Source organism: Marmota marmota, unplaced genomic scaffold (genome assembly GCF_001458135.2).
Source record: "Marmota marmota marmota unplaced genomic scaffold, marMar, whole genome shotgun sequence".
Lineage (NCBI taxonomy): Eukaryota > Metazoa > Chordata > Mammalia > Rodentia > Sciuridae > Marmota > Marmota marmota.
Genome location: NW_026000171.1, coordinates 2,370,525 through 2,398,157, shown reverse-complemented (window position 1 = coordinate 2,398,157; position 27,633 = coordinate 2,370,525). Strand labels below are relative to the sequence as shown.

The 27,633-nt window shown below is 44.6% G+C and overlaps 1 long non-coding RNA gene across 1 annotated transcript; it reads right to left on the bottom strand.

Moving 5' to 3' along the window:
- Positions 1–57: 57 nt before the first annotated feature.
- On the bottom strand, positions 58–27,633 carry LOC125611876. The gene is made up of 3 exons (XR_007342111.1): positions 27,413–27,633; positions 1,378–1,678; positions 58–713 (listed from the first exon to the last, which is right to left on the bottom strand). It is a non-coding gene; the product is annotated as an uncharacterized LOC125611876 (long non-coding RNA).

Here is a 27,633-nt window from a genome sequence, read left to right as displayed (position 1 = left end):
GTTCCATGCCTAGATTTTGAGGAATCTCCATACTGCCTTCCAGAGTGGTTGCTCCAATTTGCAGTCCCACCAGCAATGTCTGAGTGTTCCTTTTCCCCCTCATCCTCACCAACATTTATTGTTACTTGTATTCTTGACAGTTGCCACTCTGACTGGAGTGAGATGGAATCTCAGTGTAGTTTATTGTTTCAGCCTCTGGTGAGAGCCTCCTTGGCTGCATCCCATCATGATGGACCACATCACAGTACAAACATGTGCAGGAGGGAGAGCTAACATAGAGACACAGAAGCCAGAGGGGCTAGGCTTGTTATTTCATAATTCCTCTCTCAGAAACTAACTGGGGACCCACAAGAACTACATATCTCTTCTGAGAGCAGCACCCTCAATGACCTAACCTCCATCCACAATGCCCCATCTCTTAAAGGTCCCACTACTTCTTTATATGTCCACACTGAGGACCACACTTCTGATACATGAACTTTGGAGATCAAACCATCTCCAAACCCAGTTGTTAAGCTACACATTTAACTGATGTAACAGGAGCCCCCAAGTATTCCTTCATGAAGTTCTCTGCACATAAGTGGGTCGGAGCTGCTACCACAGCTGCACATGCGTGGCAGAGACCCAGCAACATCTAATTTTGCTCTGGCATTCTGGGGGGGGGGCTGCTGTATTGCACGGTCTCAGATCATTACATATGTGCTCTTGGTGGCCTGAAGGAAGAAGAAAGGAGGAGAAAGTCACTGGGTTGAGTCAGGGAAGAGAAGGAAGGTGCCTCTGCCCTTTAAGGACATGCCAAGGAGTTGCACCCACCACTTCTGCTCACATCCCATTGGCTAAAACTTGGCCATTTGGCCACCTGACTGTAAAGGAGGCTGGGAAATAAAATCATGCCCCCAACTAAAATTCCATGAAAATGGAAGAAGGGCAAGAGAATGTCGGGGGGCATCTGGCAGCTCTGCCACAAAGCAGATCCATCTGCCCTAAATGCCACTTTCCTTCTCTATATGTGATCCCCTCAGGATAAGGCCCAGCCTAATGCCTTTCATTTTATATGAAGAAGTTTTAAGCACATGAAGCACAATCACCCACATAATTATGCTTAATGTTCCCAATACCCCATGGGCTAGGTAGTTTGGTCAGATTTTACCTAAGAAAACCAGGGTTTAGAATGGTGGGAAGATCTGTACAGGGTCACAGACTGATGAACAGCTGGGATTTGAACTCAGACCTTCTCTCCAGATCCCTTGCTCTCACCCCTCACCAGCAGGGCACTAAGTGGATAATTACTGTGCTGTGAAGGAGGGGTGATCCCTACCACTCACAACACCACCACTAGAGAATATCAGGAAAGATGGCAGCTAAAGATGGGTATACCTTTACAGAACGCAGACAATCCCATCGTTCTCGCTGAAGGAGAAAATCCACTCCAGCCCTGCACATCTGTGTGTGACACAGAGGCAGAGGAGGCAAGACTGAAAAGCCAGGACAAATCCTGGGACCGGCCTGATGTGCACACCATCCCCAGCGCAGGTGGCCTCCTTGTTTACAGAAGCTTCTGTGGTGACTGGCTTGTGTCTGCTCCATACAGCTGTGAAATATTCTTAATATCAGTCCTTGCGAGATCTGTCCTTTGTGAGCCCCAAAGTGTCATACCATCCAAACTTCAGTTCCACATCTGCAAAAAAGATCAAGACAATTTTATTCCCTGCAGCCAGCCCACAGCTGGTGAGGAGACAGTGCTAAACATGTTGGTTTAACCAAGAGAAATGACAGCCACATTGTGCCTCAGACTTCCACTGGACACCATCTAGGCCCTAAGCATCTCTCACCCCAGCAGCACCCCCTGCCCCTATTTCCCCAGCTCATCTCTTCCAATTTCCCCTCTTCCCAGCCTGAAGACCAGGGCCCTCCAACAGTGCAAAGCAGGCTTGGAAGAGCTGGTGAGATCACAGGTCCTTCGACCATCAAAGAGGAAGAGACTTCGAGACTGCCCAATACTGTGGCCACAGGCCCTGCATGGCAGAGCCTTGCTCAATGTACAAGATTGCTGCTCTAATGCTTTCTTGCTTTAGCTAATTCAAAAACAATGTGGCAGCTAAGGGAGCCTTCTGAGGCCCCACTGCCTGGCTCTGATTCCAGCTCTGTCACCTATGACTGTGTGACCTGAGAAAACCTTAGCAATCGTTCTGTGCCTACTTTCCTCATCAGTAAAATTAAATGATAATGACAGCAAGGCACTTATCTAGCATGGTTGTTGTGATGATAACATGAGTTAATACAGTTGATTCTCATTCCCAATGATTATGTTCTATAAAGTTGCTGTAAACAATGAATTAGTGAATTCTGATCCAGTTCCTAATGGTATACACAGTTTAGGTTCCTATGATTCTCGAGTTACAACACTTTCATCAACAGTGATGAATATCTTTGTTTTAATGTGTGTTTCTGTTTAAAGACACCATATTTAATATATATCATTGATTCATTAACTTTAAATTCACAGTCAACAGTACTATCATTCATATCTAAACAATGCTTATCTCATGCAAATTTTCTTCACAAGACACATCACAGCTTTCTTACACTTTCTTGCACACACTACACTCCCCCTTCTCACTTTGTGCCCTAGACAACACATCATCACAACACTTGGGACTGTTTTAAACAGTAAAATTACCCAAAAAGAAGCCAGATGTGGTGGCTCATGCCTCTAATCCCAGCTACATGGGTGACTGAGACAGGAGGATCACAAATTCAAGGCAGCCTGGACAACTTAGTGAGACCTTGTCTCAAAATAAAATAAAAAGGGTTGGAAATGTAGCTCAGTGGTAGAATGCTTGCCTAGCATGCATGAGGCTCTGGTTCAATCCCTAGGATTCGTACACACACACACATACACACACACACACACACACACACACAACATGGTACCAAACAGACCTTGCAATGAACACTTGTTTACAATCTGAACTGAGACAAGAAGACAGAGGGTCACCTGACTGGACCTTAGCTGGAATGTGTACATCATGAAACACGAATTCCCTCTGCTCTACACATGTTTGAGAATGATCTTGGAAGCACCATGAGTATTGAAGTTGATAGTACACTGATTTTTATCAAAAAGGTAAGTTTGCAGATACAGAATCCATGAGCAATAAGGATCAATCAACTGTATACAGAGAGCCCTCAGAATAGCACCTGATGTATAGTAAGCACTGGGTAAAGGCCAACAGCCTGCTGAGACAGATATTGCTGCTTCCATTTCATAGATGAGGAAACTGACTGTCCCGGAGGTTCAGGACCTGGTCAGTGATGGTGTCAGAACTCAGACTTGTTTTCAGCCTGGTTTTACTACTTTTTATATTGCTGAGGATGGGTCCCCAGCTCTCTCCACACTGCCTCCACAGGTGCAATGGTACTGGCCATAAGTGACAGGCACACATTGCACTCCCCCTTCCTGCTTCACGCACACACAGAGCCCCTATATTTACACAAGGCTTCCTTTCCCAAACTTCCTTAATTCTGAGGTGCCCTAAGAACAAAGAGGTTTCCTAGCTTTCTGCCAGAGACCGGGTTCCTTCCTCTGGCTGTGGGCAGAGCTCCCAGCCCTTCTCATTCTGTCTCAGCACCTTCTACTCCACACTGGCCACCAAGGCAGCCTGACACAAAGGACCCGGTACAAGAAGCTTAGGGTGGACTCTCTCAGCTTCCTCTGCTGCTTAGCCAGGGGCCCCAGCTGGGACTAGCTCACTCCATTGAGAAGAGAAGTCCTAGGAGAAAGGAAAGAGACTGCAATGGTGAGAGGGTGGAGAAGCCAGGACCCCAGGGATGCCCCACAGAGGGAAGGCTGGCCAATGGAGGGGCAGGTGTGAGAAGAAGGACTGCCCATCAGAACAGTGTGACAGAGGGTCATGGTATCCACATTGCATGAAGTCCTTGGTAAAGCCAGCATCTGCCTGGACCAGGCAGCTAACCCTGCCATCCTTCCAGCCCTGGGTTTTTTAAATAGATTGCAGATCCATCTGAAGTCTGAGAAGATGCAACGTCCTAGAGTAATTTGCATTTTTCATTTGCCTACTATCAAGGGTCAGTAAACCATGGCCTGCTACTTGCTGGTACATCTCACTAGCTAAAAATGGTGTTGTTGTTTTTTTTTAACATCTTTAAAGGATGGAAGGAAAAGAAAAGAAGGAAGAAAGACCATATGTGACCCATTAAGACTAAAATAATAACCTTTGCAGGGAAAGTTGTCTAATCCAGATTGATCTATCGAAGCCCTGCTAAGCAAGCAGGAAGCAGAACAGGCAGGACACAGGTCTAACACCCACTCATCCCTGGCCCAGGACATGCAGGGTGTCATTTAACCTCTGTGAGGCTCAATTTTCCCATCTACAAAGTGAAGACAGTAACACCCCTGGGGCTGTGGGAATTAAATTAGATATAATCCACATCAAGCCTTTGGCCCAAAGCATCCTAGACAGCCACTTGTGGGCAGCGCTGGTGGCTGGTGGCTGCTGGCAGCAGTGGTTGTGGTGGAAGGGAACAGTGCAGATGGTAGAGGGATAAGCAAAAGGGCCCCATTCTGACTGTCTGTCTACATGTCACAGAGAACTGGGGAAACTGACTCATGGGGGTGACTCATCTGAGGTCACACCACTATAACAGCTATAATGTCACCAAAACAGCTTTCTGCAAACTCATGAAGGCTCACAAGCAGGTCCTAGGCACCCGCCCTTCCATTGCCCCTTTCAGGGCCAACACACCAACACAGACACACTTCTGACTCCAGACTTCATTCCCATAGAACTTTGCTCTTTTCAACAGACTGATGGATGGACCTGCTGTGTTGCTCATATCCTAGGAGTATTTTCATCCTTTCACAGACAGGAGGTCTGAGCTTCACTGAAAATCAAAGGAGCCACCTCAAACCAAAGCATTTCTTTATTTTCCCAACATGGGGACCAAAGTCTGGCCATAGCCAGGGCCTCTCCTCTTGGATCAATTATCCAAATTCTGAAGCTCACATGTTAGCTCACACTCTGGAACAGAGAAGGGTAGGCATGTAACAACCGTAAAAACCGGGTTAGCTCTGGTCCCATCAAATCTCTCAGGCCCTCAGTCATCCTTACCTGCCTCTTGGTGCTTGAGAGAGGAAGGTGTCTCAGAGATCACATGAGGGGTTCCAAGCCACTTCTGGTTTTTGAGATTACCAGGACATACATTTTATAAAATGTGGTCCACTTTAAATAGTTACATTGCAAAATTAACCCTTTTAACCCCAAAGTATAATTCCATCTAATGGTGCTAATCCACAAAATAATTTTTGGATTTATCACATGTATGAATTTATCTTGAACAAGTAGGCAAAGTGGTCCAGTAGTGACATAGACATAGGAGTTTCAAGTTGAAAAGCATGTGTCTCCTTCTACTCTAGCTGGGTCAGATTATAGCACCACTTTATTGGAAGATGAAGTTCTCAGAAATGACATGCAAGTCTAGAGTGGAGGGTCCTCTTGCATGTCTCTCCAGCAAATTCCTAGACGGATCTCCTGTCTCTGGCTGTTCTCACCACAATCCTAGAAGAAGATTCTTCTCCTGCATCAAGTGCCACAAAGGCCACCAGCTTTTCCTCATCGCTAAATGTAAATTTGTTTCGGGGGGCCAGGACACCTGCATCACCCTGTTCCACCCTGTCCCCTCTCTTCCTGCTTCTAGGAAAACTGACAATTTCTTCTCCTCTTATTTCTCAAAAAATGATTCTTGAGTACATCAAAGAATGAGGGGTTAACTTGATAGTAAAGAGACCAACAAGCCCTGCCTCAGCCAGGTGGCCAAGGTCAACATCAGCAGGTATAACCCTCCACACAATGTGATGAGAGTGGCACTTTGGCTCTGTGTCCATCCCCCAAAGCCACATCAACCCAGTCTACTCATTACAAAAACAGGAAACACAAAATTCCTAGTCAGTATCCTCAAAGCTGTCAAAGTCCCCACATACAAGGAAGTCTGAGAAATTGTCACAGCCAAAAGGAGACTAAGAAGAAATTATAACTACGTAATAATGGACTACCCTGGATGGGATCCTGGAACAAAAAGAGACATTCTGTAAAGCAAACAAGTAAGTTTAAAAATCCAAATAAAGTATGGAATTCAGTTAATAATGATGTATCAATATTGATTCAGTAACACTGACATATATGCCACATGAATGTAAGATGTTAATAACAGGGGAACATGGGCATGGAGTATACAGCAATCCTGTACCATAATTCCACAAACCACAAATTGTTCTAAAATAAAAAAGTATTTTTTAAAAGACTCAAATGTTCCGTTCTTACCACCTTCAAAGCACAAAACACAAAACACGCAGCTTACATAAGGCAGTGTGGCAGAGGGATCAGGAATACAGACTCTCCCTTCCCCAGCACTGAGGCAGGAAGATCACAGGTCTGTGGCCAGCCTCAGTGACTTAGCAAGATTCTGTTTCAAAATGAAAACTAAAAAGGATTGGTAGTATAACTCAGTGCTAGAGGGCCCCCAGGTTCCATCCCCAGTACCTAAAATTAAATTAAATTAAATACAAAGACTCTTGAGGTGTGAGACCCAGCTCTGCCACTTCCTGTGGAAGAGCCCTTGGGTGAGTCATTGAACCCTCTAAGCTTCGTTTCCTTGATATTAATGGGGAGGGAGTAATAATGACGATAGCTTCTAAGTCATGGAACTATTGAGAAAAAAATATATGAAGCTTGTAGTGCAATGCCTAAATCAGAAAATATCAGCTGTGACTGACCAAGAGAGAAGAACGTCTGGGAGGAGGGCTGCTCTTCATGGGATAGGACTGTGGCCAAGGCCCTCCGAAGCCCACACGTCACATATGAAGGGCGACCTCCTCCTAAAGAGGATGGAGCCCAGGAGGAAGGGGAGGGAGGGGGCATCTGGGAAACTCCTGGAAGAGGCCATACACAGGAGCCTCCCGGAATGCTGGAGGAAGTACAGGGTGTTGCTGTGATTACTACAAAGCATCCTGGTCTCTGTGTTCATGACCCGGGCACACTGGGAGCACAATGCCCGGAAGGGCTACTCAACAGCCCAGCAAAAGACAGTATGTCTGCCACCTCCCCTCACTGCACAAGAGGTCACCAAATCTTGCTAAAGCACCCCACCTCCACCAGGAACACCAGAAGCACCACCCCCCAACAAAGTTCTGGGAAACCTGGGCCTCCAGCGCCTCCAGCAGCCAGGCCATAGCAAGGACATTTTGGGTGAACAGGCCAGCAACTAGCCCAGGACAGCCTGGCTCCTCTGAAGCCAGCTCCTGTGCCATCTCTGAGGGGTGCTGGCTCTCCTGACAGGTGGCGCTGGGGCCTGTGAGAGGCCTGAACCAGAAGTCATAAAACTTGGGTGTGAAATCGGCCCAGGTCTCTAATTAGCTGGATGACCTTAAGCAAGTCACTCAACTTCTCAAGGCCTCAGCTTCCTCCTCTGTCACCAGGAGAAAGAGCTTCTGTCTGAAATATTGTGCATCCTGAGAACATCAAAGTAAACTACATGGATGCCCCAGCACCACAGTTTCATTATTCATCAGCACCTCCAAACAGGACTTGCAAGGTAACCTTGCAACTTTGAATCAACCTGAACTTTGCAGCAAATGCTCCTATAAGGAATTTTGTACACTTCATATTACTTACAGATGGAACCCACTGACACTCATAAGTGAGGATCGGATCTGTGTGAATGACAAGGAGACTGAGGCCTAAGGCCCAGAAGGCTGACATGATTTGCCCAAAGTCATCCATCAGGGTAGTGACAAACCCAGTCCTTGGACCAGCTTCCCACTCCAATGTCTTTTCATCATCTCAGAGGGATGGAGCTTGCCTGTTGGAGTCATTGTGAGGCTGGGGACAGGATGCCCAGGCCTGCTTTGGCCTGTGGTTTGATCTTTCTTCTCTGTGACTCCACTTTCTTCACTGTGGAATGGAAAGAATGAGCATGAAAAGCATTCAGTTTAGTTCAGATTAGCTCACTACACAAGCACCTGCTTTGGGTGAGGCCATTTAATAGCCTGTGTGGTACATACAAACAGAAAACAAAACCTCACAGTCCCTGCCCTCAAGAGTGGGTAATGTTATTACAGGAAGTAAACTGTGAAGAGGACTTTCCCTCTCCTGCTTTTGCTTTGTGACAGGCAGTGTGATTGACACTATTTTACACACCAGGCCTCCAAGATGGAAGGAACCAGCCTAAATAGGCACACTGTGATACTCTGACTAAATCCCATTTCCCTCTCCACCTGAGGTACTGTCTAAAAAAACAAAAAATATAAGGAAAATGATGACTAATGTTTTATTTGTACTCTCTCAACTGTAAGCAGAAGGAAAAAAAAAACAGAAACCAAATAAATCATCACATAACCAAGAAGTTCAAGAGTAGGACTGGGCTGCCTTCCGGTACAACCTGACTAGGGTTCATACATCAAAAAGACATGGCTCAGCTTTGACGCCCTCCCCTGAGTAAGTGACTTCTCTGGTTACATGTGATGACAAAATGGAGACAGTGGTTCCAGCTATGATACCTCCAGGTTCAAGTCCACTGAGAAAGAGTCCTGCTTCCAGATCTTCTGAGCTGTAGTTAAAGCACAAGCCCTTCCCAGAACTTACCACTGTTGCCTTAAAACAGACAATGGCTCTGACCAATTGGGGACAATTCAGAGAGCTGGACCCAAACTATATGGGCTAGAGTACGGCCAACTAGGTTCTTAAAGGAAATTTGGGGCACTGTTTAAACCAAGGGTGAACAGATGCTGGATGGCCTCACTGGCACACATAGAGATGTCCACTGCAGCCATGCACGGTAGTATAATAGCTTAAATCATATTTTTTCAGGGGCTGGGAGTGTCACTCAGTGGTCGAGCAATAGGATAGCATGCACAAGGCCCTGGTTTGATCTCCAGCCCTGCAAATAAATAATTTTTTTTTCATTCACAGCTTTATTTACCAGGAAAAAAAAAAGAATAAAAACTAATTAGGCTACCTGAAATAAATCATAATAAGATATGTTAAAATGAATTAAAATATGGTGTTATGGTTTGGATATGAGGAGTCCCCTAAACTTTCTATATTAATGCAGGAAGGCTCAGAGGTAAAACGATTGGTTTGTGAGAGCTATAACCCAATCAGTCCATCCTAATTTATATGGACTGACTGGGTGGTAACTACAGGCAGGGGGTGTGGCTGGAGGAGGTGGGTCCCTGGGGCATGCCCAGGATGGGTGCATCTTCCCTGCCCCCTTCCCCTTCTCTCAGCTTCCCTGCCACCATGAGGTGGGCAGCCCTCCTCTGCCGCACTCTTCAGCCATGGTGTTCTGCCTTGCCTCTGCCCCAAAGCAACAGAGTCAGCTAATGTGGACTATACCTCTGAACCGTGAGCCCAAATAAACTTTCCATCCTCTAAGTTGTTTTGGTCTGGTATTTTAGTCACAGGGTCACAAAGCTGACTAACACACACTGTAATCTGCCTCACTGGGAGTCAGTAGTCTTGTTGATGATTCCCTGAACTTACCCTAATTGGATAACAATTTCACTCCATTAGTATCTAAAGCACAACCTCAGAGCCCAATACTTGGAGAGCCATTTGAGAAAATAAAATAAAATTGGATCCATTCCTCACACCATACATCAGAATAAATTCCAAGTGGATGATTAATCTAAATACCTAAAGATGAAGAGATCAAGTAAGGACTTGAGAAAAACCTGGGTAAATTCCTTTGTAACCTAGGAGTAAGAAAATGTTGTTAGATTTAACTGCAATATACATAATGCTTAGTGAAAGACACCACACAGAACTTAGAAAGGCAAAAGAGATAATGGGGAAAATATCTGTGAATGTTCCAATACTGTAGAGAAGGGTCATTCTACTTAATATTGAGGAACTTCCATAAATAAAGGAAAGAACCAACAACCCTATAAAGGGAGGGTGGCTGGCAAAATAGGCAATTTACAGAAAAACAAATGAAAATTATTCTTATGAAAAAAAATGCTCAATTTTGCTTACATTAAGAGAAATACAAATTAAAACTACACTAAGATACCCTTTAGATTGTCAAAAATCCAAAAGTTTGACAGTGTACTCATTCAGCTACAGAGAAATAGGCCCTCTCATACAGTGCTAAAGGAAACACAAAATTGTACAACCTTACAGAAATTTGGCAATGTTTAGCAAAACTCCATATGCATTTAACCTTTGATCCAGAACTTATCTAGGAATTTATCCCCACAGATTAAAAGAGACAGAAAAACATATGTACAAGAAAAGATTATTTGTTTGTAGGCAATAATGCAATATCCATGGTGAGGGACTGGTTGAATAAACTAAGCAATAGAAAACTATATATCTAGTGAAGAAATGAAGAATGGGGTCATCTTTATAAACTACTGTGGAGTTATCTCCAGGGAATATTAAGTGGAAAAGGCAAGATAGAGAGAAATATGAGCAGAATACTTCCATTTATCAAAGAAACAGGAGATAAAAAATAACACAAATATTTTACATTAAGTATAAATATAATAAACTTAATATAAATAATAAATAAATATAATAAACTTAAAGGAGATAGTAAAGCAGAGGGGACACCAAGATAGAACCTAATTGAACCTAACTCTTTGGCAAATTTATTAATACTTTATTTTGTAGATTTGACTTTGGAACAATAACTATCTCATATAAATAAAGACATGTGTATATTTTGGGGGTGCTTGGCCGCAGCCTCAGTCATGCTAGAGGAGTGCTCTGCCTCTGAACTAAACCCTTGGCTTTATAAAAATCTTATTTTACAAAGCAAGTTATGAAAATTCAAAATAAAACAAGTAAGCCTACATTGGTATGGCATGACCACCTGGAGAAGAACTATTCCAAGAGGCCCTAATGTACGAAATTGACTATACATTCTAAGGACCAAAGGAAATGCAGTTAAATTTGTAAGTATTGTGAGTAATCATATCATAAGATAATGCTGGTATTATCATTCTGAGACAGCTGTGTATGTAACGTGGGAGAAAGCAAATAAGGACATGGATGTTCCCCTGCTTACAACAGCATCACCTTCAGATAAACCTATCATGTCTTGAAAATATCATAAGTGGAAAAGGCATTTTATAACCCCAACCTGCAGCAACACAGTGCACTGTAGAGTCCCTAGTGTTCCCCCTCACAATCGCTACAGCTGCACAGCATCTGGAGAAAGCATTGCACCATGTATCCCTGGCTTGGGGAAAAAAACAAAATTCAAAATCTGAAGTGTGGTTTCTTCTGAATGCATATCACTCTCATATCACTATGCAGTCCAAAAATCCTATGTAGACCTAAACTAAGTCAGGGACAGTGTATTAATGCTATTGTTCCTGATATACTTTAGAACTGAAATTCTTGGCATGCGAGAAAGGGGCAACAAACGTATTAGGATAGGAGAGAGCAAGTAAAACCTCATAGTCCTGAATTTAAATTAGAAATATCAAATTCTATGGTCCATCATACAGCAATTGAGAATGATGCTCTCTGTCTTCTAAGTGGAAACTGAGGGCTCCCTCCTTCCCTGCCCACCTCCCCATCTACCCAATAAGTCCCCAAAGCTGAACCACTCTAACTCAGAAGTGCCTCTCAGCTCTGGCCCCTTCTCTCCATCCCAATTGCTACTCTTCCATTGTTCACCTGGACTTTTCACAGGTCTTAACTAGCATCCCTGCCTGCCAAGTCTCCCCCACTCATCTGCTCATCCCCAAGATCATTTCCCCCACCAAATGCTGCCTAAGCCACACCCCTACTGCACCAAGCAGGGTTCCACAGAGAAACAGAGGCGACACCCAAAGGGGTTTGCTAAAGGGAGTCTGACACAGGGGATTTGCAGGAAGTGGGCATGGGTAAGTGAACCACTAAGGGGTGGTGAAGCACCAGGAATGAGCCACAGCTGGAAGACTTTGCCACCAATGCCTGTACAGTTTGACCAGAGGCAGAGTTGGAGCCAGGGTGCTCCGCCACCCTGGAGGGGTACCTGGCAGGAGCCATGACCACAGAGGAATACAGCTACTGCCAGAAAAGTGACAAGGCAATCAGGAGATAAACATCCCAGACTTTCTCTCCTCCAACCAGTGAGCAAGGCAGCCCATTAAAGCAGTCTACAGAGAAGTTCAGAGAAGGGTAGAGAATGGATGGTTTGAGGGTGAGGGGAGCACACAGAATAGCCAGCACACCCTTGCTCTCAGAAGCAAGCTCAAGTTCTAGAGCAGCGTATACCAGGGGCTTCACTAACTAGCCATGCCGTCTCTGGGACTTTATCCCCATTAGTCACCTCCTGTCTCACCCCCAGCTACCCCAGACCTACATCAACCTTTCCCATCTTCCCTTCTTGCCTGGTGCTATTTGGTTTCTGTTATACTTTCCCCATTCCCCACCCCTCCCCTGCTTCTGTCAAACTCCTGTTCATCCTTCAAGGCCTCCCTCATTCAGCCCTCACCAAGTCCCATTCTCAAAGTATCTCCCCTGCTCCCACAGCTGGCCTCGCCAGAGCAGCACCGGCCTTGTTCTGGGATCATTTACTGGTCTGCCTCCATGTCACACTGTGAGGTCCCCAAGATCTGGGATTGGCTCTACTGCATGCCCTGGTATATGCTGCTCTAGAACTTGAGCTTGCTTCTGAGAGCAAGGGTGTTCTTTTCTTCCATCTAATTCCAGGTTCTGTCTAACATAATATGGAAGCCTTTCTCCTTGGCCTTTCTATTGCTGAACAAGTGCCAGGTGTGAGTTCAGCAAACCTGGGGGAAAGGCTTAACCCCAGGCCTCCGGCCCTGACTCCACAGCACTAGGGTTGCCTGAGGCAGCCCAGCCAGATTGTCTGCAGCAGCAGCATCCTTGCCCTGGAGAGGCCACACTGCTCTGCCTGAGCAGCTGACGTGGTCACCCAGGGAGGGGGATACTGCCTCTGCCTAGTTTAAATACAGATATTTTGTCAAAACATCCTTGATGAGGCCCAGGGAAAAGAGACCCTTTCCTTGCCCCCTTGATTCATGGATTTGTTCATTTATACATTTGTATCCAATGTTCCAATACACTTATGCAGGCCTGAGGAGACAGCAGCCAATGAGCACAGGAGGCCCTGGCTTCCCGGATTTACAAGTCAAGAGGGAGATACAGACATGGAACTAGTAACCAGGGAACAGAGGAGACAAGGGAGGCGGGAGCAGCAAAGAACAAATGGAGGGAGGGGCGTAAGCCAAAAACAGAAAGACAGTCGTCACAACCAGCTCCCCTGTTACTGATCCAGCCTCAATGCCAGGAGTCAGGGGACAGGAAGCACTAGAGCCACAGAGAGCCATTGTGTTCGTTGTCTGGGGCAGCAGTAACAAAACTCCATAGACTGGGTAGTTTAAACAGCAATCTATTGTCTCACAGTTCTAGAGAGCAGAAGGCAGAGATCAAGGTGTGGGCAGGGCTCCCTCCTGATGCTGAGAAGAGAGTCTGCTCCGGGCCTCTCTGCCCTGCTGGTCTTTGCAGGCCAGGCCATCTTTGGCGTTCTTTGGCCTGTAGATGCTCTCCTCAGCCACAGGCTCTCTCTTTGTATTCTTTCTCCTCCCATGAGTTTTTGTGTTACAACTGTGGTATACACACACAGTGAAATATTACTCAACATTAAAAGAATAAAATTATGGCATTTGCAGGTAAACGGATGGAGTTGGAGAATATTATACTAAGCAAAGTAAGCCAATCCCCAAAAAACAAAGGCCAAATGTTCTCTCCGATAAGTGAATATTAAACCACAATGGGGGTGGAGGATGGAAAAAAATGGAGGAACTTGGAGCAAAGGGGAAGGTGGAGAGGAAAGTGGGTATGGGGGAGGAAAGATGGTGGAATGAGATGGACATCATTACCCTAGGTACATGTATGCCTGCACGTATGGTGTGACACTACATTGTGTACAACCAGAGAAATGAAAAGTTGTGCTGCAATTGTGTACAATGAATCAAAATGCATTCTACTGTCATTTATACCTAATAAAACCAAATTAATTAATTAGTTAAAAATATGTAACAAAGAACATTATCATTTTAACCAATTTTAATTATACAATTCAGTGGCATTAAGTATATTCATGATCTCCAGAATCTTTTCATCATCCCAAACTGAAACTCTGTATCCACTAAAAATAATTCCTCAACACCCTCCCATACCACAGCCCCTGGTCACCACTCTTATACTCTATCTCTATGAATTTGACTATTCTAGGTGCCTAATAAGTGGATTAACATGATATTTGTCCTTTTGGTCTTTGGTTTATTTCACTCAGCATGATGCTTTCAACTTTGATCCATGTTCACTTGGTTTCTTTGTATAAGGACACCAATCATGGCATTAGAGACCCACCCAATTCCAGTATAACCTCATTTTAACTTAACCAATTACATCTGCAACAACCCTAGTTCCAACTGAATTCATAGTCTGAGGCACAGGAGTTAGGACCTCAATGCATGATTTAAGGGGACACATTTCACCCTGTAGCAGGCATTCTGGTGGGCAGCTTGGGAGGAGTGCACAAGCAAGTTCTTGTTTTGTTGACCTTAGCCCTCCTGCACTTCTGGCAGGGGCCATTTCCCTGGCACATTTCCCCAGGGGTGTGGCTGACTCACCACACAGGAAGGGAAAGGCAGGAACCACTGGCAGATGAGCCAGGGACCCATCACCCCTGGCCAGACCTAACACAGCCTCCTGGAGAGCCCCCATGCCAGCCCTCCCTGCAGGCTCTGTGTGTCCTTCCTGGCTGATACACAGAGGGACACCTGCAGAAGGACACCTCCACCCTCTCCTGAACATGCCCACTGACCCAGGAGCCCCACTGCCTGGGCTGGGAGGCTTCCTCTGCAAGTCATGTTTCCATCTGCTCACACTGAGCACTCACTTCCTGTGTTCCACAAATAAGAATTAATATACACTATGGCATAGACCTTGGAGATAAAATAGCAAACAAAAAGAAGAGCCCCTGATCCATGAAGTTTACATCCAAGTGCAAGGAAATACATAGAGAAAAAACTGAAATGTATACTGCATCCAGCAATAATAGGGGAGATTAGAGGGATCAGAGCAAAAGAGGTAGGAAATGCCTGGGGTGTGCTGGGATGGGTCACGTGGAAATGGAGAAGCCATCCCTGACAAGGGTACATTGGAGCAGAAGTCTGGAAGAAAAAAAGGAAATGGCCTTGTGGATCCTGGGAAAGAAGAATTCAAGCAGAGGGAAGAGCAAATGCCTGTGCTGGATGGGTATGTAGAGTTCAGAGTAGGCATTTTGGGAAGCAGGGTGGGGTGGGGGGTGAACCATAGAATTGTAGCCCCTAAGGAGTCTGAGTTTTACCCTAAGAAATTGTAAATAAAAAGAGGAATCAGGAGCTGGGAGTTAGCTCAGTGCAGAATACTTGCCCAGCACACATGAGGCCCTGGGTTAGATCAAGAGAAGAGAGAGAGAGAGAGAGAGGAATGAGAACAAAATGTCCATGCCTCAAGAAACTTCCAGTTCAGGATTAGAAGTAGAGTAATCCCCAGAAAGAACTCTATTGACACTGGATTTCATGCTAAGACACTTGGAACCGAGCTGGCCTCAAGACCCAGCTAGCCTCAAGAGAAATGAATGCACCCCGTCTGGGGAAACACACAGATCTCTACTTAGAAACCCAAGTTTACTCTCTCAGGGTTGGTTTAAGATGCTTTGTCCCAAAGTGGGTTGCTTATTTGCTTGTTTCTCTTTGAGTTTACATTGAGAGGGCAAGTGTGGTCATCTCTTGGTTGACTGCTTTTGCCTCAGAAAGCAGACAGGGAGCTGACCCTGCCATGGAAGGCAGTTCATGTGTGTATAGAGGGACTGGGGGGACAGCACACCTTCCCCAGCTGGCCTCACAGCCAAGAAGTAAATAACAGCTCCTTTCCGCTATCTTCCCTTGTTCCCTTCAGCCTGATTTTTCCAGGGAAAGCTCCTCAGCTGGAGGGAGGGACAGGGAGTGGGTACAATAAATGAGGCCATACTTTCTAGAGTGTTTGTGGTGGAAACACATGTATACAAGCTGGTCATGCAAGTTACAGAGGCAACAGGGGTAACTGGTGGGGAGAGCGATGTGGGTAGAGCCTATGTAAATGTTGTGGACAGAGAGGTTCCTGTGGCTCTAAGGATTTGAGAAAACAACTTGCAGAGCTCGACAAGTTCATATAGGGAAGGCGCCATGAGATGGACCAGGGCCAAAGCTAAAAATAAGGTGGTATTTCTATATCCAGCAAGAGCATTAGAGTCTATGGGGTTTTGTGTGGTGGGAATAGAAAGGCCTGAGCTGCTGCCAGGCCAGAGAAGAGAGGGGAAAGCTTGATATTGGGCAGGGAAGAGAAGAACTGACAGCAAAGCTGGTCAGAAGCAGAAGTAAGATTCCAGGCAGATGAAGCCAGCCCACTGGAGAGCCTGGGCTGGGTCTGTGTACTGCACCCCTGGAGTTTCAGAGATGGCTCCAATAATCCTCCCCAGGAGCTGTTGAGGAATCCAAGGGTGTGGCCTGGAGCAGGAGGGGAGGGATGCAGCCCAAATAGGCAGCCACTACACAGGAAATGCCTTCCAGAGCCATCCTGAAAGGTAAGTGTTTTCCTTTCTTTTTAATAGATTATTAAAACAGAGTTCAAAAAAGACTCACATGGGCTGGGGTTGTAGCTCAGTGGTAGAGCATTTGCCTAGCATGTGTGGGGCACTGGGTTCCATCCTCAGCACCACGTAAAAATAAATAAAATAAAGGTATTGTGTCCATCTACAACTAAAAAAAGAATCCAAAAAAAAAAAAAAAAAACCTCACATAACCAGGAGCCACCCAGAAAGGAATTGGCGGAGCTGGGACAGACTCCCACATCTCTTTCTCCAGGCAACACTGGTTCCATGTGTACCCAGAGGGCAGGATGTGGACAGGGGTTCTGGTGAAGAAGGACAACTTTTCTGATAACCAGAACTCCCCACTAGCAGAAAGGCCTGCCTCAGGGTTATGGGGGCGAGGTTGACCTAGTGCAAAAGTTGCCTAATGGGGACATCAGGAGGGACCCTTAAGATATCCCAGAGTCTATGCCACAGGGAGCAGCGTGGGAACCTGCCAGGGTCCAGCTGTACCCATGACATGACCCTGGTGTGGAAAGAAAGAAACCTCAACTTCAGAAAAAGTGACAACAGTCACAGCCAGCGCCTATTCATAGAGCAATCACTCAGGCGACATGTCATCCTAAATACCATCCCCAAGACAACTGAAACAGAGTCCCACTGGCCACTGCCTAGGGAAACAGGGTCCTGCAGGCAAAGGGAATCCAGCATTCAAGATAAGAGAGGGGTCTGGTGCAGAAACCAAGGGCTGATTTATGGGCTGTCTCCTGAGTCTATAAGGAGTCCAAAGAGAGGTCAATAAGACTTGGGGAACTCAGAGGAAGTTTCTAAATATAATAATTACAATCTAATTCGTAATAGTGTTTACAATCACCCTTTCTTGAGCTTTTACTATGTGCCAGGCACTGTGCTAAATGTTTAGTATGCATGATGTGACTTAATCCTCAGAGCAACCCTGTGAAGCAAGTCTTTTATTAGTCCCTTTTGCAGATGAGGAGGCAGGCTCAGACGGGTAACAAATTGTCCAGAATTGCTCAACTAGTGTGTGGCTGGGCCTGGATTCAAGCCCAGATCTGTCAGTCTCCATATCCTGTGTATAACCATGAGGAACTAACACTGCTACAATATCTGTAGTAATAAGGAAATATCTCCAAGATATAGTATAATTTTTTATTGTTGCTGTAACAGATTATTGCAAATTTAACAAACATTTGTTGTGTATGTTATACTTTGGCAAGTCAAAAGTCTGACACATGGGTCTCACTCTAAGATCAGGTGTGGATAGGGTTTGCCTTCCTTCTGAAAGCTCTAGGGGAAAATCCATTTTCTCCTTTTCCAGTTTCTATGGGCTTCCAAATATCTTGGCTGGTGGCCCCTTCCTCCATTTACAAAGACAGCACTTTGTCTGGGTCATGTCTCTCTGATCCTTTGTCACATCTCCTTCCAACCACAACCAGGAAAGATTCTCCAATTTTAAGGCTCCAAGGGGTTAGATTGGGTTCATATAGATAATTCAGGACAATCTCTCCATATCAAGTTCTTATTTGGACAAGCAACCTCTAAAACTGTGAGGTAAGTAAACCTCTTTATAAAGTTACTTTGCTCAGGTATTTTACCATGGAGACAAAAATCTTACAAATACAGTATTTGCTCATATTTGCAAAAAGTAAAGTATATAAAAACCAAATGAGATCTTGGATATGGAAATGGGAGTATCAGTTAATAGGGTTGACAGTCAGAACCTCAAATTCTAATCCTTCCAAGTTCCCAACATTGTCCCTTATCCAAGAGAGGAGTTGCTGAAGGAAGAATGGGAGTTGGCTAAAAACAGGAAAGTTACTGCAGATAAAGAGAATGACAGGGTCAAAGTCAGAGAACAGGAAATGAGCCCAGTGTCTTCAGAGAACAAAATGCAATGCAAACTACTAAAGGCAATGTGGGAACTTGAATTCTAGAGCAGAACAAGAAAATTAGTGGAAAAACTTGTGCAATATGAATGAAATATGAAGTCTAGCTAAGAGGATGGTACCAATGTCAATTTCTTAGTTTTTTTCCCTATGTTTGAAAGTATTTATTATTTGGTTACAGAATTACATACACATATTACAAATCTTATAAAAATGCCATGTAAATAAAACTTATAAAATTATATGAAAAATAAAATAAAACTTGTTCATTGTTCAAAACTTTTCATTTCTTAGTTTTGGCCAATATGCCACATTAACATTGGGGGTGGGGGGTTGCTATACTCTCTTTGTAGATTTTATGTAAACCTAAAAGGGTTCCAAAATTAAAACTTTAGTTGGGGGGCAAGGGCACAGAGCAGACCAGCTGGATCAAATAAGGGGCCAGAAGTAGGGAACTCAGGTGACAGATGTTTAGCAGAAGCTAAACAAGGGACTCCTGTGTCATGAGCAGGAGTTCTGGCTTCATTGTCTCCAAGCAATGATTCATGGCAATAATTCACTAACTCTGTGATAAAAGTTTCTTACCTTCAAGTTCATCCTAACTATAACTATATGTCAATTATGTATATCCTTCTGAACCCACACCCAAGTCCCAGCTTTTACACACACACCTACTGACCCACTAGGAGAAGCCTGAATCCAACCCACCCCAGACAGAATTGGGGAAGACATGGCCTTAAGGAGATTACAGTCTCTGGAGGATCAGTCAAATATCCCATGAGACACAAAGAAATTGTCAGCAAAATAGATTTAGTGACTTCACTTGCCCTTGGGTGGAATATTCTCAGGGCTAGCTCAAACTGAGTGGTATGGAAATTGGGAGGCAGACAAAGGGCTTACTAATCCCAAAGGCCCCCTCTGGCCTGTGGCTACAGCTGCTCCAAGATCAGTCCAAACTCATGCCCTCAGATCTCTGGACATCTGCTGCCCTTCACTCCCCTAATTGTTCCCTTACTATTTACAGTCCACTGATTGGTGTCTACCACATCATGCATCCCCAGTTAGGAGAAGAGCATCTCACGCGCAGGACCAGAGTCCAGTCTACCCCAGCACTTAGAACTTGTGCAGTAAATGTGTGGTAAACATAGCATGTTGGGCAGAGATGCCCAGAAGCCAGAGAGCTTGCTCTACAAAGAGCAAAAAGCGCTCCTCGGGCCAAAACTTCAGGACTCTGAGGCTTGGGCCCATTTAACATTTTATATTAACCAAGTTCACTACCCCTATTCTGTGAGATTCAGATTAAAAATTAGGTTTATAAGCACCTTTCACTTTACAGAGCACTTCCATATTCAGGGACAAAGTTTTGATTCTCTTGCGACAATGACATAGAAATTCTATTAAACCTGTTTTTAATTTTTTATTGGTGCATAATGATTATACATAATAGTGGGATTTGTTGTGACACATTCATACATGCACGTGACATATATTGATCAGTTTCATTCTTCCTCCCTTCCCTTGGCCTTCTTCCTTTGCCATATTAATCTTCCTTCTACTTTCAAGACAATCCTTTTTTCTTTTTCCTCTCTAGTTTCTACATATGAGGAAAAAAAATACAACCCTTAGCTTTCTTAGTCTGGCTTATTTTGCCTAACATGATGCTTTCCAGTCCCATCCATTTTCCTGCAAATGACATAATTGCATTCTTCTTCATAGCTGAAGAAAACTCCATAGTGTATATATGACACATTTTCTTTAAGCCTATTTTATATGAGGAAATGGAGCTTGGACCTATGACTGACTTCTAATTTCAAGTCCATAATATTTTCCTATAACTTCTCTGTTCTCCTATGAGGAAACACTACACACACACACACACACACACACACACACACACACACCTTCTTTTCCTCCTCCTGAATCCAGAAGCTCATCCAGAACAGAAGTCACCTCCCCATGGGCTGCCAATACCTACCACTGAGCACAAGGCAGGCCTGTCAGGGCACGCACACCCATCCCCATCCTAATGGTGCAGAGAGAGCACTGATATCCCTCTCTTTGTAGCTGTGGAAAGGAAGGTTCAGAAGGGACAGACAGATGCTAGCAGAGACCAAACCAAATTCACAACCTACTATCAGCCCCCTAAGACTTAGAGTGTCAGTTTGCTGGGAATAACTTTAAGGATGGCAAGACCCCTGGGAGGGCACCTGCAGCCCCTTCAAACCACATTTACAACCAAAGGGCAAAAATGGCAAAAGGAGCAGGTGCAGTGTTACATTCCTGTAGTCTTAGCTATTTGGGAAGCTGAGACAAGAGGATTGCTAGAGCCCTCAAGATCAGGGCCAGGCTGGACAACATAACAGTACCCAGTCTTGTGGGGATGGGGAGCAAGTACTGTCAATAGTAATACATCCACTCAACCCATGAAGAGGGAGTTTAGCACCCAGGCTCTGAGGCCAGACCACCTGGGTTCAAACCTGGCTCTGCTGCTTCCTAGTCAGTTCATTAACTTCCTTATGACTTATTTTCTCCATTCATTAGACAGAAATGACAAGCCGTAAACCTCATAGGGGTCTGCATATTAAATGAGTTTTTATATGCACAGTTAGAATCTCATCTGGCACATAAAGTGTGCCCATCTAAGTGTTGGTCCTTGGGTTATATTTTTTTCATCAAGCATTTGGAAAGTACCTGCTATAGGTACAAGAGGGGCTGAACTAGGGAAATTTTTTTTTAAATACATATGAAACTACCACCCAGGACAAAACTTGTAATGGGAGTCTAAAGGATGGTTCAGAAACAAATTGCTATAGAAGCACACTGAGAAAGAGGATTAGAGCAGACTGGCTGAGGATGTTGGGGAAGGCAGGTGCTGAGCTGGCCTCAGAAATGGGTAGGATAAGATGAGGAAGGGCCAGGAGGAGCTGGGCCTTAGGAAACGAGGCAGGCAACAGAGGTGTAGATGTGGGAATTCGTGTAGTATCTCCAAAGAGTGGACAGAATTATAAATAGATGTTAAGAGGAGAGAGCAAAGGGTCTTTATGCTGTCCTTAGAACATTAGATTCTCATACATTGGCTATTTATTGTGCACCTGCTGTGTCAGACACTGTTTCAAGCACACAGAGTACATCAGAGAACAAAACAGTCAAATCTTCTCATGCTCATGGCCTTTACATTCTAGCTAGAAGAGGCAGATAAATAACAATACATATTGGAAGAAAACTCCACTTTGTGAGAAGGTGCTAAGTGCTATGGAAAATCGTTTAGAAGCAGACCTGAGTAAGGGAAGTTGGGAAGTCTTTAAGAAGGAAAAATGAGCAGAAGAGTCAAGCAAAGTTTCAGAAGCATGATGAAAATGTGATGTTAACTATCTTTACATTTAACATCAGGAGAAGGGGCAAGGGTAGCTGCCACAGAATGAAGTTTGAGGAAAGATGTATCTAAAAAGTATTTTTAGAATGGTATTGCTGTCATATGAGATGTAATCCCTCATCTACCCATCCATGAAACCTTGATCAAATTCACACTATACATAGGTAGGTTCCTTGTTGAGTACATGTGTGCTTAATGCAATAAAAAGAAGTTATAGGTGAAAACAGAGCAACCGAGTCTCCAATGAGGTATGCAGACTGGAAGGTAAAAGGCAGGGAGACAGGTTGGAAGGTAAGACAGTTGCCTGGGTCAAGAGTGAATTCTGAGGTTGTGGCCCCTGGGAAGTGGCAAAAAGGGAAGATGAGAACCAATGCCAGGTGGAAGATCTGAGGTCTGACCTTGGACACTAAATCACTATTTTCTGTTTTAGGTCTGGTTCCTTATCTTTTAATAGGACAGCAACTGTAGCACTTCCTTGCAACACCATGAGAAGTACTAGGAAAGAAGAATCACATTTGCTCAGCAGTGCAAGGCTAGGGGAAGGAGGAGGAAGAGGCCCAGGTGATGTGGGGTTTGGATGCTGACTGATGGGAGGACAGGAGGCCAAAGAGAGAGGAAAGTCAGTTTTAGGTTTAGGAAGCCCTCGGGGATTAGGACCTCTGGTCCTGATGTTTATTTTAACTGTGTTCATTTCCTACTGCTTCTGTAACAAATTATCAAAAAATTTAGTGGCTTAAAATAATACATATTTAATTATTTTACAGTTCCAGTCAGAAACCTAAAATAAGTTAGCAGAGCTGCATTTGCTCCTCCTAGCAGCTCTAGAGAGAACTCATTTCTTCATCTGTTCCTGCTTCCAGAGGCTGTCCATGGTCCTTGGCATGTGGCCATGCATCATTCCAACCTCTGCTTCTGTCCTCATACCTCATTCTCAAGTTCAGATCTTCCTACCTTTCTCCTATGGAACCTTTTTAATTATCCTGGACTCACCAAGAAAGTCCAAGATAAACTCCCCATTTTAAAATCCTTTCACTTAATCACATCTGCAAAGTCCCTTATACCATGTAAATAAAGTGGCACATTCCTGGGTGTCAGACACTAGGATGGGGCATATTTGAAGAGCTATTGAATGAGTATCGTGACTTGAATTTATGCAGAGGTGAGCCAAACAAAGGAAATGATACGAGAAGATAGGTGCTCAATGGAGGAGCTAAGAGAAAAGCAGAGGTCCAAGGACAAAAGCCTGAGGAACATGTTCTCCCTTGCAGTCATTCCACAAATGTATACAGAGGGCTCACTGGGCCAGCAAAGGACCAGGAGCTTGAGAGAACACAAATTCATCAAAGCAAGTATACTTTGGAGGAGCTCACCACCAAAATGTGCACACATACTAGAAGATGAAGACAGCCAATGAGTCACACAGGAGAGAGTCAAACAAGGTAATTCATGGAGGAAAAGACAGGAGTGATGGTGGAGGGCTTTGTGAGGTGATAGAGAAACAAGAAGGCTCACTGGGAGAGAGAAAAAGAGATACTTGCTGGATGGAGACAGGGATCTATGAGCATGACCAGCCATGCTTGTCTCTTTAGCTAGATGAACAAAACCAGATCAGATACTTGTACTAGATCCACTAGAACAGAAACATAATAAATTTAAATGTCACCAAATTCAAAGACTTCCACATTGTGCCCACAACTGGTATATAACTAGACTGTTCAACCAGGAAGAAGCATTCTGAACCCCGAATATCAAATGATTAACATAGAATTTGATTTTCACAAAAGCTTGCCTGGGAAGCTGTATTATTCTTCCCAGCAAAATTATATACAAAGTCAGAGAGCTCAACTCTTGGTGTGTCATTCCTCTTCTCTGAGAGATGTGGGGTGTGTACACCCCGCCTTTTGGGTGTACGCTGTGCTTTAGTAAATCTTTTGCTTGTGTCTTGCTTTCTACATGTCCTGAAATTCTTTTCAGGGTCATAAGTCAAGAATCCTCCCAGGTAAGGCTTGGGATGTGGCTCAAGCGGTAGCGCGCTCGCCTGGCATGCGTGCGGCCTGGGTTCGATCCTCAGCACCACATACAAATAAACATGTTGTGTCTGCTGAAAACTAAAAAAATAAATAAATAAATATTAAAAAAGAATCCTCCCAGGCCTAGTTGAAGTCCCCACTGCCCTTTTGGAGGGATTCCGCAGACTGCCCCTCCCTCCAGTGACAGTGGCATTGGAGCTTACTAAGAAGAGCAGCAAAGAAGCTTCTAGAAGTGAAGATGAACCAAAACAGCCACTGGTATGGTTTCTGGGAGGGTCTTGGTGGTCCCTAAGACTAGGCATCCTGCCTGTTGCCTTATAAAGCTACTGACCTTAGGTAGAGGGATAAGTAGTCCCCTTTTGTGGGTGTCACTGATCACTAGACTGCCTGTTTCCTGCATCTTCAAATCTTACCACCAGGAGGAGCACAAGAGCCAAAGTGGACCCCAAAGGGCGGGGTGGTGGGGGTGTTCCATAAACAGGATGCCCCTGGGAAGGAAGTTTTCCCACTCCAGCTCTACAAAGCCTGAAAAGCCTGGCTGCCTCCTGATCTCTGACTCAAGGGCTTACCCAGATTTTCCTCTTCCACTTAAATCAAACCATATATTTTTTTTTCCATCTCTCCTTCCCTGGTTGTCTGCAGCACTGCCTGCAGCACTTTGGCCCAGAGACTTAGGCACCATATAATGCCAAAATGAAGGCAGACCTCCACATCTCCCAATCCAAAAGGTTCATTGTATGGATGAGACCACTGAGGCCCAGAGTCAGTCATTGATCAGTCCAAAATAAACCATGGAGTTGGAACCTAGACTAGAACTCAAGCCTCCTCACTCTAGGTCCAATGCCCTTATCACATGACAAGGACACTTGATTACATGTGTCACATGACAAGGACACTTGATTACATGTGTCACATGACAAGGACACTTGATTACACGTAATGCACTGTGGGCTGCCTCTCATTGCTCCTTGAGTGTAAATAATAATAGCAACAATAAGCAACATTTCTTGAGTGTCCAGGCCTAAGTGTGTGAACTATTTTCTTTGGTACTCAGTAACCCTAAGAAATTGTTTCTATTATTAACTGAATATTTACCAAAGCCCCAACAGTGCTTAATACAAAAGGAGGAGCGGGATACAAAAAGATTTAAAAAAAAAATTATTAGACCTGTTCTAAGAAAAGTGGACTCTGGCCAGAGCAGCATAATGGGACATTGTTTTCTCCCCCTACCTGTCCCCCCACCCCGCCCAGTGCTTGATGCACTGTGGTACTGCAGTAGAACCATCCTCAGTGGACACTGGATTCGGCTGAGTAACCCAAGTAAAGCATTACTGATGTTCCTCTGTTGGCTTTTCTCGGCATTAGGCTGAGTTAGGCTCTGCATTTCCTTCCTCATCCTCCTTCTTCCCACCAGCTCACCCACAGTTAGTAGTTTCCCCAGAGGAGCCAGCTGCCTGTGGTTTCATGCTTCTGTGCCTTTGCACATAGAGTTCCCAGTGCCTGGAATTCCCTCTCCACCTGTCTAACTTCCCTAAACCTCCCTGCCTTCAAAAGTCAGCTACTGGGGTGTGCCCTGCTCTGGGAAACCTCAGGCTGATTTGAGGATGTGCCCTGCACTCCTGCTGGATCCTAGGTTCCATCTCTCTTTTTCATGGGCTTGAACCTGCCTATCTGTTAAGAAGTCTCTCTATTCTATGCTAACTATCCCTCAATAGTTTCATCTCATTACCCTTAGCATTTGCCACTACACATGACATATGGAAAGCTCTCAAAAAGTGTTGTTAGTGCCAGTGATGTGGTGCACACCTGTAATTCCAGCTACTCAGAAAGCTGAGACAGAAGGATTGCAAGTTTGAGGCCAGGCTCCAGGTTACAAAATAAAAATAAAAAGGACTGAAGTTGTAGCTAGTGGTACAGCAGCCCTGGGTTCAATCCCCAGTACCAAAAAAAAAAAAAGTAAGAAAGAAAAAGAAAAGAAATGCAGGACGAACAAGTGAATGAAACCCTCCACAATCTGACTTCTGCTGCTCTGATTTCTTCCCTCCTGCTTCCACCCTGTCAGATTTTTCCATCCCATTTCCCCACCTTCCTTCAACTCTCACTCTCTTTCACCTGAACTATTCAACATCCTCCTAACAGATCTCTACCCAATTCTCAGTTCATCTTTCATCTCCCTGTGCCCCCCTCACATTACCCAACTGCACCTCTGCAAATACAACATCTCAATTTTCTGTCCAACTCTGAACCAAGGACTGCCAATTTCTGTCCAACTCTGAACATATAGCTCACTGCCTAGTCTCCTGTCCTACCCACATCCTGTTTGAATCTTTCAGTGGCCCCTTAACATCCCAAGTGCAAAGACTGGAATCAGGGGGCTCTTCCTCACCTCCCCAACACCTATTCCAACCAACTGTGAGCTCCAGCCCCAGCCTTTACCCTGGATTCTCCCTGATGGCAAATTTCTGTGAGATAGTTGAGTCATCCCAACCAGGTCAGGGTCCCCTCCTCTGGATGCCTTAGATCCCAAGTCTATCTGCACAATCCCAAATATCACACTCATTCCCTTTTCTGTCTATCTGTCTCTCTCCCACACCAGACAAGCTCCTACAGAACAGAAACAGGATTTAGTCCATTTTTTTTCAGCTCCTCCTCCTAATGAAATACATAAAGTAGATTTGGAAACATGTTTTTGAATGAATCAATCAATCAATGAGACAGGAAGTAGTACCTCAGTGGTAGATCTCTTCATTTGGGAGGCCCTGAGTTCCATCTCCAGCATTAAAAAAAAAAAAAAAAAAAACCAATGAGACATGTCTAATGATAATAAATAGAGCAAAGCAAGAACTATGATATGCTAACTGTGGCTGTTTCTGCTGAGCAACATTTTGAGTTATGGTCTTTTTGCTTCTTGGTATTTTCTGATGTTTCTCTAAAGAGCATGTTTCACTTTTGTAATAATAAAGAACACTAAAGGAAACTTCATTTTGAAAAACAATCAAAGGAATTAAGATGAATCTCCTCACCCAATCATGAGAATCAGGAAAGAAGTAAAGAAAGGGTCATAGGATTTTTACAAGTGAAGGGGGCAGGGCCAGTCAGCCAGCCAGGGGCATACAACACCTGCAGCACTAGCCAGGTGAAGCAGAGTAGGGGTGGGGCACCAGGTGTAGCACAAAGTCTCACGAATATCCTGTACTAGGACATGAATGAGATGGGAATTTTTGACTTAGGTCACTGAAGGTAGGGAGCTACAGAAAGTTTTTGAGCAGAGGAAAAACGCTCAGAGCTCAGAACCTGGGGCATTCCAGAGGCAGCAGTGTGCAGTTAGGAGACAAGATGCTACAGGGAGGGTGGGGTGGAGGAGTAGAGAGCAGAAGTTCGGCCATATTACTATTCGGTGATCGGTATTTGATAATGACTTCTAAAAGCCTCTAATGTCTTCCTACCTGGACTGCGGGCTTCTAATTCCTCCTACTCCACACGACAATGAGGCAAATAAGAATACGTTCAATGAGTAAAGGTCTGCAAGGAGATGCTCAAACGAGAAATCAATCCAGGCAGTTTCCCTTCAGACCAAGGTCAAAGCAGGAACCGCATTCTTGCAGCCCGCCCTAGTAAGGGTCCTTTATCCTAGATGACCAGGGAAGGATCTACCAATGAAGGACTT